Source organism: Oncorhynchus clarkii, chromosome 15 (assembly GCF_045791955.1).
Source record: "Oncorhynchus clarkii lewisi isolate Uvic-CL-2024 chromosome 15, UVic_Ocla_1.0, whole genome shotgun sequence".
Classification (NCBI taxonomy): domain Eukaryota; kingdom Metazoa; phylum Chordata; class Actinopteri; order Salmoniformes; family Salmonidae; genus Oncorhynchus; species Oncorhynchus clarkii.
In genome coordinates, this window is record NC_092161.1 from 33,775,856 (window position 1) to 33,788,058 (window position 12,203).

Below are 12,203 nucleotides of genomic sequence, written 5' to 3' on the forward strand. Positions count from 1 at the left end.
TAACTTATCCTTAATGACAGTATTAAATGCATTTCCGAGGCCTTTCTTGAGCTCCGGTATTTAATAAATAATGTTTTTCTTTCTTTCTCACCTACTAGTTTTGCTGCAATGTCTCCAAATGTAATCAATCACCATCTCCAAGGTGTTCTTGTTTAAGACATCTTCTTGTTAATTATTACTGTTATTTCTAGCTTCCTGGATGTATTGTAAACTTGGTCTGCGTTCCAAATGGCACCATATTCCCTACATAGTGCTCTACTTTTGACCAGAGCGCTATGGGAACCCAATTGGAGCTGATAAAAAGTAGATCACTACATGGGGAATAGGGTGCAATTTGGGACGCAGTGGGCAACAGCAAATGCGTCCATTGTTGTCAGATCAAATGAATTTACTCTGCTTCCAGCGTGTTACTAAGACAGAGGTAAGGTAGAGGGGTCGCATCTGCCGTGGTGGCAGTGATTATTTTAGCATCTGCAGCGGTGGTAGTGGTTATTTTGTTGTACTGTGTGCTGTAGCTAACCCTTCACAACATTGAAAGGTGAAAGAAAGCATTACCACACTAACAGTTGTTGTCAGTGCACACCATGGCTTCACAGCACAGGTGGTCTTCTGTTACATTTTGTTTTGTTCTGAACAGACCTTGTTGATTTGCGTATGTACGTACTGTACGTTAGTAGGTAGTGTACTAGCCAGTGTGTGTGGGAGGTTGGGGACACTGCAGTGACTGTGGTGAATGAATGGCAAGGTTTGATACTGTTCAATTAATTTCATTCCAGCCACTACTATTAGCCATCTTACCCTCACCAGTCTCTATTGTGTCATGTGTTGGGCCAATTCAGTTGTAACATTGATGCTTTGGCAATATTAACTCAATGTTTTTCAGGCAAATAAAGCAATTTGAATTTGAGAGAGAAACATAGGGATTGCGATGAATGGCTGTCACAGTAACATTGATAGTTGCAGTGTAATATCCCTGAGCTGTGAATGTCTAACCCTATACAAACTATATAATGATGTAGAGACAGAGAACAGCGATATGACCCCTAAGTGTGTCATTTCTGCGTCCCAAATGACACCCTTATCCCGTCATAGTTCACTCCTTTTGACGCGGACCCATAAGGCTCTGGTTAAAAGTAGTGCTCTATAAAGGGAATAGAGTGCCATTTGGGACACACACATTGTAATTTACTTGGTACAGTCATTGACCTGACACTGCACATGACCCATGACCTTTTTATTATCCAGTCGATGAAATGCAGCCAATGGACTAATCAAGCATAGTTCACTTCCTACCACTCAGATGTGTGGCTTATTCTCTCTCTCTTTCTCTCTTTCTGCTTATTCAGATTGAGGAAGGTTGGATGAGCATCTGCGGAGCAGACTGGCGAAGAAATGTTTTCTTTACATTACATCCTAGCCTTCACTTTTGTTCTCCATGGAAAATAATTTTGAAAGTTGAATTTATGTTCCCAAAATGTAATAATGATGGTGTTGCTGCTTCCTGTTGACAAGACATTTTGATAATAGTGCAATGTCAAAACACAGTTTTAACATTTCCAAATCCATAACCAATATGCATAAACAGTTTGTTATATATTGAAAACTGAAATGTACTATCTAAACACACAGTTGAAGTCATGCGTTTACATACACCATAGCCAAATATATTTAAACTTAGTTTTTCACAATTCCTGACATATAATCCTAGTAAAAATTCCCTGTCTTAGGTCAGTTAGGATCACCACTTTATTTTAATAATATGAAATGTCAGAATAATAGTAGAGAGAATAATTTATTTCAGATTTTATTTCTTTCATCACATTCCCAGTGGGTCAGACGTTTACGTACACTCAATTAGTATTTGGTAGCATTGCCTTTAAATTGTTTAACTTGGGTCAACCATTTTGGGTAGCCTTCCACAAGCTTCCCACAATACGTTGGATGAATTTGACCCAAGTTCCTCCTGACAAAGCTGGGGTAACTGAGTCAGGTTTGTAGGCCTCCTTGCTCATACACGCTTTTTCAGTTCTGCCCATATATTTTCTATAGGATTGAGGTCAGGGCTTTGTGGTGGCTACTCCAATGCCTTGACTTTGTTGTCCTTAAGCAATTTTGCTACAACTTTGGAAGTATGCTTGGGGTTATTGTCCATTTGGAAGACCCATTTGCGACCAAGCTTTAACTTCCTGACTGATGTCTTGAGATTATATACAGTGCCTTGCGAAAGTATTCGGCCCCCTTGAACTTTGCGACCTTTTGCCACATTTCAGGCTTCAAACATAAATATATAAAACTGTATTTTTTTGTGAAGAATCAACAACAAGTGGGACACAATCATGAAGTGGAACGACATTTATTGGATATTTCAAACTTTTTTAACAAATCAAAAACTGAAAAATTGGGCGTGCAAAATTATTCAGCCCCCTTAAGTTAATACTTTGTAGCGCCACCTTTTGCTGCGATTACAGCTGTAAGTCGCTTGGGGTATGTCTCTATCAGTTTTGCTCATCGAGAGACTGACATTTTTTCCCATTCCTCCTTGCAAAACAGCTCGAGCTCAGTGAGGTTGGATGGAGAGCATTTGTGAACAGCAGTTTTCAGTTCTTTCCACAGATTCTCGATTGGATTCAGGTCTGGACTTTGACTTGGCCATTCTAACACCTGGATATGTTTATTTTTGAACCATTCCATTGTAGATTTTGCTTTATGTTTTGGATCATTGTCTTGTTGGAAGACAAATCTCCGTCCCAGTCTCAGGTCTTTTGCAGACTCCATCAGGTTTTCTTCCAGAATGGTCCTGTATTTGGCTCCATCCATCTTCCCATCAATTTTAACCATCTTCCCTGTCCCTGCTGAAGAAAAGCAGGCCCAAACCATGATGCTGCCACCACCATGTTTGACAGTGGGGATGGTGTGTTCAGCTGTGTTGCTTTTACGCCAAACATAACGTTTTGCATTGTTGCCAAAAAGTTCAATTTTGGTTTCATCTGACCAGAGCACCTTCTTCCACATGTTTGGTGTGTCTCCCAGGTGGCTTGTGGCAAACTTTAACCGACACTTTTTATGGATATCTTTAAGAAATAGCTTTTTTGCCACTCTTCCATAAAGGCCAGATTTGTGCAATATATGTTATGGTGAGTGAATGAGGACCCAAAAGCGAACTAACTTAAACAGAGCTTCTTTAATAACCAAACATAGGTAGGCTCAGATAGACCGGCAGATTCCGACAGGACAGGACAAGGTTACAGCAAACATGACGATAGTCTGGCTCAGGCATGAAACACAAACAAGAATCCGACAAGGACAGGAACAGAAACAGAGAGAGATATAGGGACCTAATCAGAGGGAAAAAGGGAACAGGTGGGAAACGGGGTGAATGGGTAGTTAGAGGAGACAAGGAACAGCTGGGAGAAAGCGGGGGAGAAAAGGTAACCTAACAACGACCAGCAGAGGGAGACAGGGTGAAGGGAAAGGACAGAGACAAGACACAACATGACAGTACCCCCCCACTCACCGAGCGCCTCCTGGCGCACTCGAGGAGGAAACCTGGCGGCAACGGAGGAAATCCTCGATCAGCGCACGGTCCAGCACGTCCCGAGAGGGAACCCAACTCCTCTCCTCAGGACCGTACCCCTCCCAATCGACAAGGTACTGGTGACCACGGCCCCGAGGACGCATGTCCAAAATCCTGCGGACCCTGTAGATGGGTGCGCCCTCGACAAGGATGGGGGGGGGGGGGGGAAGACGAGCGGGGGCGCGAAGAACGGGCTTAATACAGGAGACATGGAAGACCGGGTGGACGCGACGAAGGTATCGCGGAAGAAGAAGTCGAACTGCGACAGGATTAATGACCCGAGAAATACGGAACGGACCAATGAACCGCGGGGTCAACTTGCGAGAAGCCGTCTTAAGGGGAAGGTTCTGAGTGGAGAGCCAAACTCTCTGACCGCGACAATATCTAGGACTCTTAGTTCTACGCTTATTAGCAGCCCTCACAGTCTGCGCCCTATAACGGCAAAGTGCAGACCTGACCCTCTTCCAGGTGCGCTCGCAACGTTGGACAAAAGCCTGAGCGGAGGGGACGCTGGACTCGGCGAACTGAGATGAGAACAGCGGAGGCTGGTACCCGAGGCTACTCTGAAAAGGAGATAGCCCGGTCGCAGACGAAGGAAGCGAGTTGTGGGCGTATTCTGCCCAGGGGAGCTGTTCTGACCAAGACGCAGGGTTGCGAAAAGAAAGACTGCGTAAGATGCGACCAATAGTCTGATTGGCCCGTTCTGCTTGACCGTTAGACTGGGGGTGAAAGCCGGAAGAGAGACTGACGAAAGCCCCAATCAAACGGCAAAACTCCCTCCAAAATTGAGACGTGAATTGCGGACCTCTGTCCGAAACGACGTCTGACGGAAGGCCATGAATTCTGAAAACGTTCTCGATGATGATTTGTGCCGTCTCTTTAGCAGAAGGAAGCTTAGCAAGGGGAATGAAATGAGCCGCCTTAGAGAACCTATCGACAACCGTAAGAATAACAGTCCTCCCCGCTGACGAAGGCAGTCCGGTGACAAAATCTAAGGCGATGTGAGACCACGGTCGAGAGGGAATAGGAAGCGGCCTGAGACGGCCGGCAGGAGGAGAGTTACCGGACTTAGTCTGCGCGCAGACCGAACAAGCAGCCACGAAACAACGCGTGTCATGCTCCCGGGTGGGCCACCAAAAACGCTGGCGAATGGAAGCAAGCGTACCCCGAACGCCAGGGTGGCCGGCTAACTTGGCAGAGTGAGCCCACTGAAGAACGGCCAGACGAGTAGGAACGGGAACGAAAAGAAGGTTCCTAGGACAAGCGCGCGGCGACGGAGTGTGAGTGAGCGCTTGTTTTACCTGCCTCTCAATTCCCCAGACAGTCAACCCGACAACACGCCCCTCAGGGAGAATCCCCTCGGGGTCAGTGGAGGCTACTGAAGAACTGAAGAGACGAGACAAAGCATCAGGCTTGGTGTTCTTAGAGCCCGGACGATAAGAAATCACGAACTCGAAACGAGCGAAAAACAGCGCCCAACGCGCCTGACGCGCATTAAGTCGTTTGGCAGAACGGATGTACTCAAGGTTCCTATGGTCAGTCCAAACGACAAAAGGAACGGTCGCCCCCTCCAACCACTGTCGCCATTCGCCTAGGGCTAACCGGATGGCGAGCAGTTCGCGGTTACCCACATCATAGTTACGTTCCGACGGCGACAGGCGATGAGAAAAATACGCGCATGGGTGGACCTTGTCGTCAGAGAGGGAGCGCTGAGAAAGAATGGCTCCCACGCCCACCTCTGACGCGTCAACCTCGACAACGAACTGTCTAGAGACGTCAGGTGTAACAAGGATAGGAGCGGATGTAAAACGATTCTTGAGGAGATCAAAAGCTCCCTGGGCGGAAACGGACCACTTAAAGCACGTCTTGACAGAAGTAAGGGCTGTGAGAGGAGCTGCCACCTGACCGAAATTACGGATGAAACGACGATAGAAGTTCGCGAAGCCGAGAAAGCGCTGCAGCTCGACGCGTGACTTAGGGACGGGCCAATCAATGACAGCTTGGACCTTAGCGGGATCCATCTTAATGCCTTCAGCGGAAATAACAGAACCGAGAAATGTGACGGAGGAGGCATGAAAAGTGCACTTCTCAGCCTTCACAAAAAGACAATTCTCTAAAAGGCGCTGGAGGACACGTCGAACGTGCTGAACATGAATCTGGAGTGACGGTGAAAAAATCAGGATATCGTCAAGGTAGACGAAAACAAAGATGTTCAGCATGTCTCTCAGGACATCATTGACTAATGCCTGAAAGACAGCTGGAGCGTTAGCGAGGCCGAAAGGAAGAACCCGGTATTCAAAGTGCCCTAACGGAGTGTTAAACGCCGTCTTCCACTCGTCCCCCTCCCTGATGCGCACGAGATGGTAAGCGTTACGAAGGTCCAACTTAGTGAAAAACCTGGCTCCCTGCAGGATCTCGAAGGCTGAAGACATAAGAGGAAGCGGATAACGATTCTTCACTGTTATGTCATTCAGCCCTCGATAATCTATGCAGGGGCGCAGAGACCCGTCCTTCTTCTTGACAAAAAAAACCCTGCTCCGGCGGGAGAGGAGGAGGGGACTATGGTACCGGCGTCAAGAGCTACAGACAAATAATCTTCGAGAGCCTTACGTTCGGGAGCCGACAGAGAGTATAGTCTACCCCGGGGGGGGGTGGTTCCCGGAAGGAGATCAATACTACAATCATACGACCGGTGTGGAGGAAGAGAGGTGGCCCTGGACCGACTGAACACCGTGCGCAGATCGTGATATTCCTCCGGCACCCCTGTCAAATCACCAGGCTCCTCCTGTGAAGAAGAGACAGAGGAAACAGGAGGGATAGCAGACATTAAACATTTCACATGACAAGAGACGTTCCAGGAGAGGATAGAATTACTAGACCAATTAATGGAAGGATTATGACAAACTAGCCAGGGATGGCCCAAAACAACAGGTGTAAAAGGTGAACGAAAAATTAAAAAAGAAATGGTTTCACTATGATTACCAGAAACAGTGAGGGTTAAAGGTAGCGTCTCACGCTGAATCCTGGGGAGAGGACTACCATCCAGGGCGAACAAGGCCGTGGGCTCCTTTAACTGTCTGAGAGGAATGTCATGTTCCCGAGCCCAGGTCTCGTCCATAAAACAGCCCTCCGCCCCAGAGTCTATTAAGGCACTGCAGGAAGCAGACGAACCGGTCCAGCGTAGATGGACCGACAAGGTAGTGCAGGATCTTGAAGGAGAGACAGGAGTAGTAGCGCTCACCAGTAGCCCTCCGCTTACTGACGAGCTCTGGCCTTTTACTGGACATGAAGTGACAAAATGACCAGCGGAACCGCAATAGAGACAGAGGCGGTTGGTGATTCTCCGTTCCCTCTCCTTAGTCGAGATGCGGATACCTCCCAGCTGCATGGGCTCAGCACCCGAGCCGGCAGAGGAAGATGGTAGTGATGCGGAGAGGGGGGCGACGGAGAGCGCGAGCTCCTTTCCACGAGCTCGGTGACGAAGATCAACCCGTCGCTCAATGCGAATAGCGAGTTCAATCAAGGAATCCACGCTGGAAGGAACCTCCCGGGAGAGAATCTCATCCTTTACCTCTGCGCGGAGACCCTCCAGAAGACGAGCGAGCAAGGCCGGCTCGTTCCAGCCACTGGAGACAGCAAGAGTGCGAAACTCAATAGAGTAGTCTGTTATGGATCGATTGCCTTGACATAGGGAAGACAGGGCCCTGGAAGCCTCCTCCCCAAAAACAGATCGATCAAAAACCCGTATCATCTCCTCCTTAAAGTCCTGATACTGGTTAGTACACTCAGCCCTTGCCTCCCAGATTGCCGTGCCCCACTCACGAGCCCGTCCAATAAGGAGAGATATGACGTAGGCGACACGAGCAGTGCTCCTGGAGTAAGTGTTGGGCTGGAGAGAAAACACAATATCACACTGGGTGAGGAACGAGCGGCATTCAGTGGGCTCCCCAGAGTAACACGGCGGGTTATTGATTCTGGGCTCCGGAGATTCGAAAGCCCTGGAAGTGGCCGGTGGATCGAGGCGGAGATGGTGAACCTGTTCTGTGAGGTTGGAGACTTGGGTGGCCAGGGTCTCAACGGCATGTCGAGCAGCAGACACTTCCTGCTCGTGTCTGCCTAGCATCGCTCCCTGGATCCCGACGGCTGAGTGGAGAGGATCCGAAGTCGCTGGGTCCATTCTTGGTCGGATTCTTCTGTTATGGTGAGTGAATGAGGACCCAAAAGCGAACTAACTTAAACAGAGCTTCTTTAATAACCAAACATAGGTAGGCTCAGATAGACCGGCAGATTCCGACAGGACAGGACAAGGTTACAGCAAACATGACGATAGTCTGGCTCAGGCATGAAACACAAACAAGAATCCGACAAGGACAGGAACAGAAACAGAGAGAGATATAGGGACCTAATCAGAGGGAAAAAGGGAACAGGTGGGAAACGGGGTGAATGGGTAGTTAGAGGAGACAAGGAACAGCTGGGAGAAAGCGGGGGAGAAAAGGTAACCTAACAACGACCAGCAGAGGGAGACAGGGTGAAGGGAAAGGACAGAGACAAGACACAACATGACAATATATGACTGATTGTTGTCTTATGGACAGAGTCTCCCACCTCAGCTGTAGATCTCTGCAGTTCATCCAGAGTGATCATGGGCCTCTTGGCTGCATCTCTGATCAGTCTTCTCCTTGTATGAGCTGAAAGTTTAGAGGGACGGCCAGGTCTTGGTAGATTTGCAGTGGTCTGATACTCCTTCCATTTCAATATTATCGCTTGCACAGTGCTCCTTGGGATGTTTAACGCTTGGGAAATCTTTTTGTATCCAAATCCGGCTTTAAACTTCTTCACAACAGTATCTCGGACCTGCCTGGTGTGTTCCTTGTTCTTCATGATGCTCTCTGCGCTTTTAACGGACCTCTGAGACTATCACAGTGCAGGTGCATTTATACGGAGACTTGATTACACACAGGTGGATTGTATTTATCATCATTAGTCATTTAGGTCAACATTGGATCATTCAGAGATCCTCACTGAACTTCTGGAGAGAGTTTTCTGCACTGAAAGTAAAAGGGCTGAATAATTTTGCACGCCCAATTTTTCAGTTTTTGATTTGTTAAAAAAGTTTGAAATATCCAATAAATGTCGTTCCACTTCATGATTGTGTCCCACTTGTTGTTGATTCTTCACAAAAAAGTACAGTTTTATATCTTTATGTTTGAAGCCTGAAATGTGGCAAAAGGTCGCAAAGTTCAAGGGGGCCGAATACTTTCGCAAGGCACTGTATATCAATATATCCATATAATCTTCCATCCACATACTTTTCTCACCTCAAGATGCCATCTATTTTGTGAAGTGCACCAGTCCTTTCTGCAGCAAAGCACCCCCACAACATGACGCTGCCACCCCCAAGATTTACGGTTGGGATGGTGTTCTTCGGCTTGCAAGCCTCCCCCTTTTTCCTCCAAACATAACAATGGTCATTATGGCCAAGCAGTTTCTGTTTGGCAACATTTCTCCAAAAAGTACGATCTTTGTCCCCATGTGCAGTTGCAAACTGTAGTCTGGCTTTTTTATGGCGGTTTTGGAGCAGTGGCTTCTTCCTTGCTGAGCGGCCTTTCAGGTTCTGTCGATATAGGACTCGTTTTACTGTGGATATATATACTTTTGTACCCGTTTCCTCCAGCATCTTCACAAGGTCCTTTGCTGTTGTTCTGGGATTCATTTAAACTTTTCACACCAAAGTCTCCTTCCTGAGCGGTATGATGGCTGCGTGGTCCCATGGTGATTATACTTGCGTTCTATTGTTTGTACAGGTTAACGTGGTACCTTCAGGCATTTGGAAATTGCTCCCAAGGATGAACCAGGCTTGTGGAGGTCTACATTTTTTTTCTGAGGTTTTTGGCTGATTTCTTTCGATTTTCCCATGAAGTCAAGCAAAGAGACACTGAGTTTGAAGATAGGCCTTGAAATGCTTCCACAGGTACACCTCCAATTGACTCAAATTATGTCAATTAGCCTATCGGAAGCTTCTAAAGCCATGACATAATTTTCTGGAATTTTCCAAGCTGTTTAAAGGCACAGTCAACTTAGTGTATGTATACATCTGACCCACTGGAATTGTGATACAGTGAATTATAAGTGAAATCATCTGTCTGTAAACAATTGTTGGAAAAATGACATGTGTCATGCACAAAGTTGATGTCCTAACCGACTTACCAAAACTATAGTTTGTTAACAATAAATTTGTGGAGTGGTAGAAAAACTACTTTTAATGACTCTAACCTTAGTTGGACTTCAACTGTACATGTACAACAATACATGTACAGTTGATATCACATCATATCATAATCATATCACTTTTTTTTTTTTAAGCGAGGACCTAATAAACTGCACACACATCAAAAACCCTACTGTTGTAGCAATACATTACTTACAGTATAAAATTGTCAGATATAAAAAAAAAAAAATTCTGGTGGCTCATTCGGCCATGTGGACAATAGGCTTTTTCGCTCATCTCAGTCGTGAAGAGGAATAACTTTGTAGGTGTTTCTGATTAATAAAAAATGCCATGCTGGTGGGTGGTAACAACATAATATAATAAAAAACCCAGCCCTGAAAATAAATGTAGGCTAAAAATAATGTGTCATATCATAGGAAAAGACACTGCAAATTAAACAAATTTGCTCAAAGTGGGCAGTTCAGATTTGTCACTTCAAAGCCAACTATATCATACTTTGACTAAAACAATGACTAATTGACTTAAATCACTATCGTCTTTCAGCTTGAAAAAGTGGATTTCTTCTGGTGTGGGTGTTTTAATGCAATTTCACATAACTCAAAACAAGTCTCATATGTCTACACATTTCAGCTGTTTCAACAAACATTGCTCTGCTATTATGATTTTTACTGTAGGAGCCTTTGGCTCAAAAACAAAATTCTGTTTACTCTGTCGTGCCTGGAGGGGGGCAAGTCTAGGGACATTGTTGTGTGCCATCTACGGAGGTGGTGTACGAGACATGATAAACCGCATCTCGTACATGTCTTAGATTACAGTAATACGTCTAGCTGCAGGTATTTTTTTTATACCTCGAATCTATCATAGTGTAAAAACGGCCTCTCTCTCGCGATTTAGCCATTTTAGCATTTCTGCATTAAACAGAGGATGAAAAGAAACTATTCTAGTTTGAAATGGCTGCCCTGAGGAGGGCGCGTATCTTGCCAGTGCAATAATTTCTTACGACCATCAAACACTTCTGGATCATGAATCGGAAGCTACACATATTTCAGCCTCCCAGACCTGGAATACTACATCCACTCCTTTGTTCCCCGCACAGCGGGATTACCTGTTGCTGCTGACCAAGATGACCAAAGGCATGACCGGTGATGGAGAAGAGGAAGGAAAGGGGGCTATACGTCTTTTCAGCTTGTCTGAAAAGACGGGCTATACGGCCTCTGCTTCCTAGTATCCTGATGGCTAATGTCCAATCACTGGAAAATAAACTTTGAACTCAAAGGAGGGCTTCATTCGCAGAGGGACATCAGGGAATGCTATGTCTTTGTTTTTACAGAGACATGGCTTGCTATAAAACCAGATGGCTCTTCCATTTTCCATACAGAGAAATCTGTACCATGCTGAGAGCCCATACTGCAGCATTCAATGTCAGCAGAGCGAACCCAGATGACTCGGTGGCACACGACCTGTACAAGGCAAGCTCCGAAATCCATTCCGGACACAAAGAAAACTTGAATCGATGTTCAACAACTCATACGCATGTGGCAAGGACCACAGACTATCATGTACTACAAAGGCAAATCTAGCTGTGAGGTGACCCCCGAAGCCTCCCTCCCAGACAAGCTTAACACATTATATGCTCGCTTCGAGGCAGACAATACCAAGCCATCCAGGAAGGCTCTCGCAGCTGAGGATGACCAGGTTGCTTTCGCTGACTGAAGCTGATCTGAGAAATTTAAATGCAGGGGACATCTTCTCTGACATCTTCAACAACCTGTCCCTGTCCTAGGCTGTAGTCCCCAGCTGATTCAAGGAGAGCACCATCGTCCTAGCCCCCCCCCCCCCCCAAAAAAAACAAGGTGACAGCCAAGTCACTGCTGCCCCATCACTCTCTCTCTGGTCATCATGAAGTGCCTCAAAAGTCTGGTCCATAGCCCACATCAAGGCCAGCAAGCCAGGCACACTGAACCCGCACCAACAGATCCACGGAAGATGCCATTTCCATCGCTATTCACACTGCCCTTATTGTTCCCTCCAAATGACACCAAGCTCAAAGCCCTGGGTCTGGATACTCTGCAACTGTGTCCTGGACTTCCTGATGGGCAGATCCAGACTGACTCTTAACACAGTGTCCCCACCAGGGGTGTGTCCTCAGCCCTCTGCTGTACTCCCGGTTCACCCTAGACTGTGTGGCTTCATATGACACCTACGCTATCATATTTTTTTCCTGGTGACACCAGGGTTTTAGGCCTGATAACCAACAATGACGAGACAGCCTATAGAGAAGAGGTAAGTGAACAACAACCTCTTCCTCAACGTGAGCAAAACAAAGGAATTGATTGTTGTTTTCAGGAAGCAGAGAACATGCCCCGATCCACATCGACGGGACTGGAGTTGAGTCAGCAG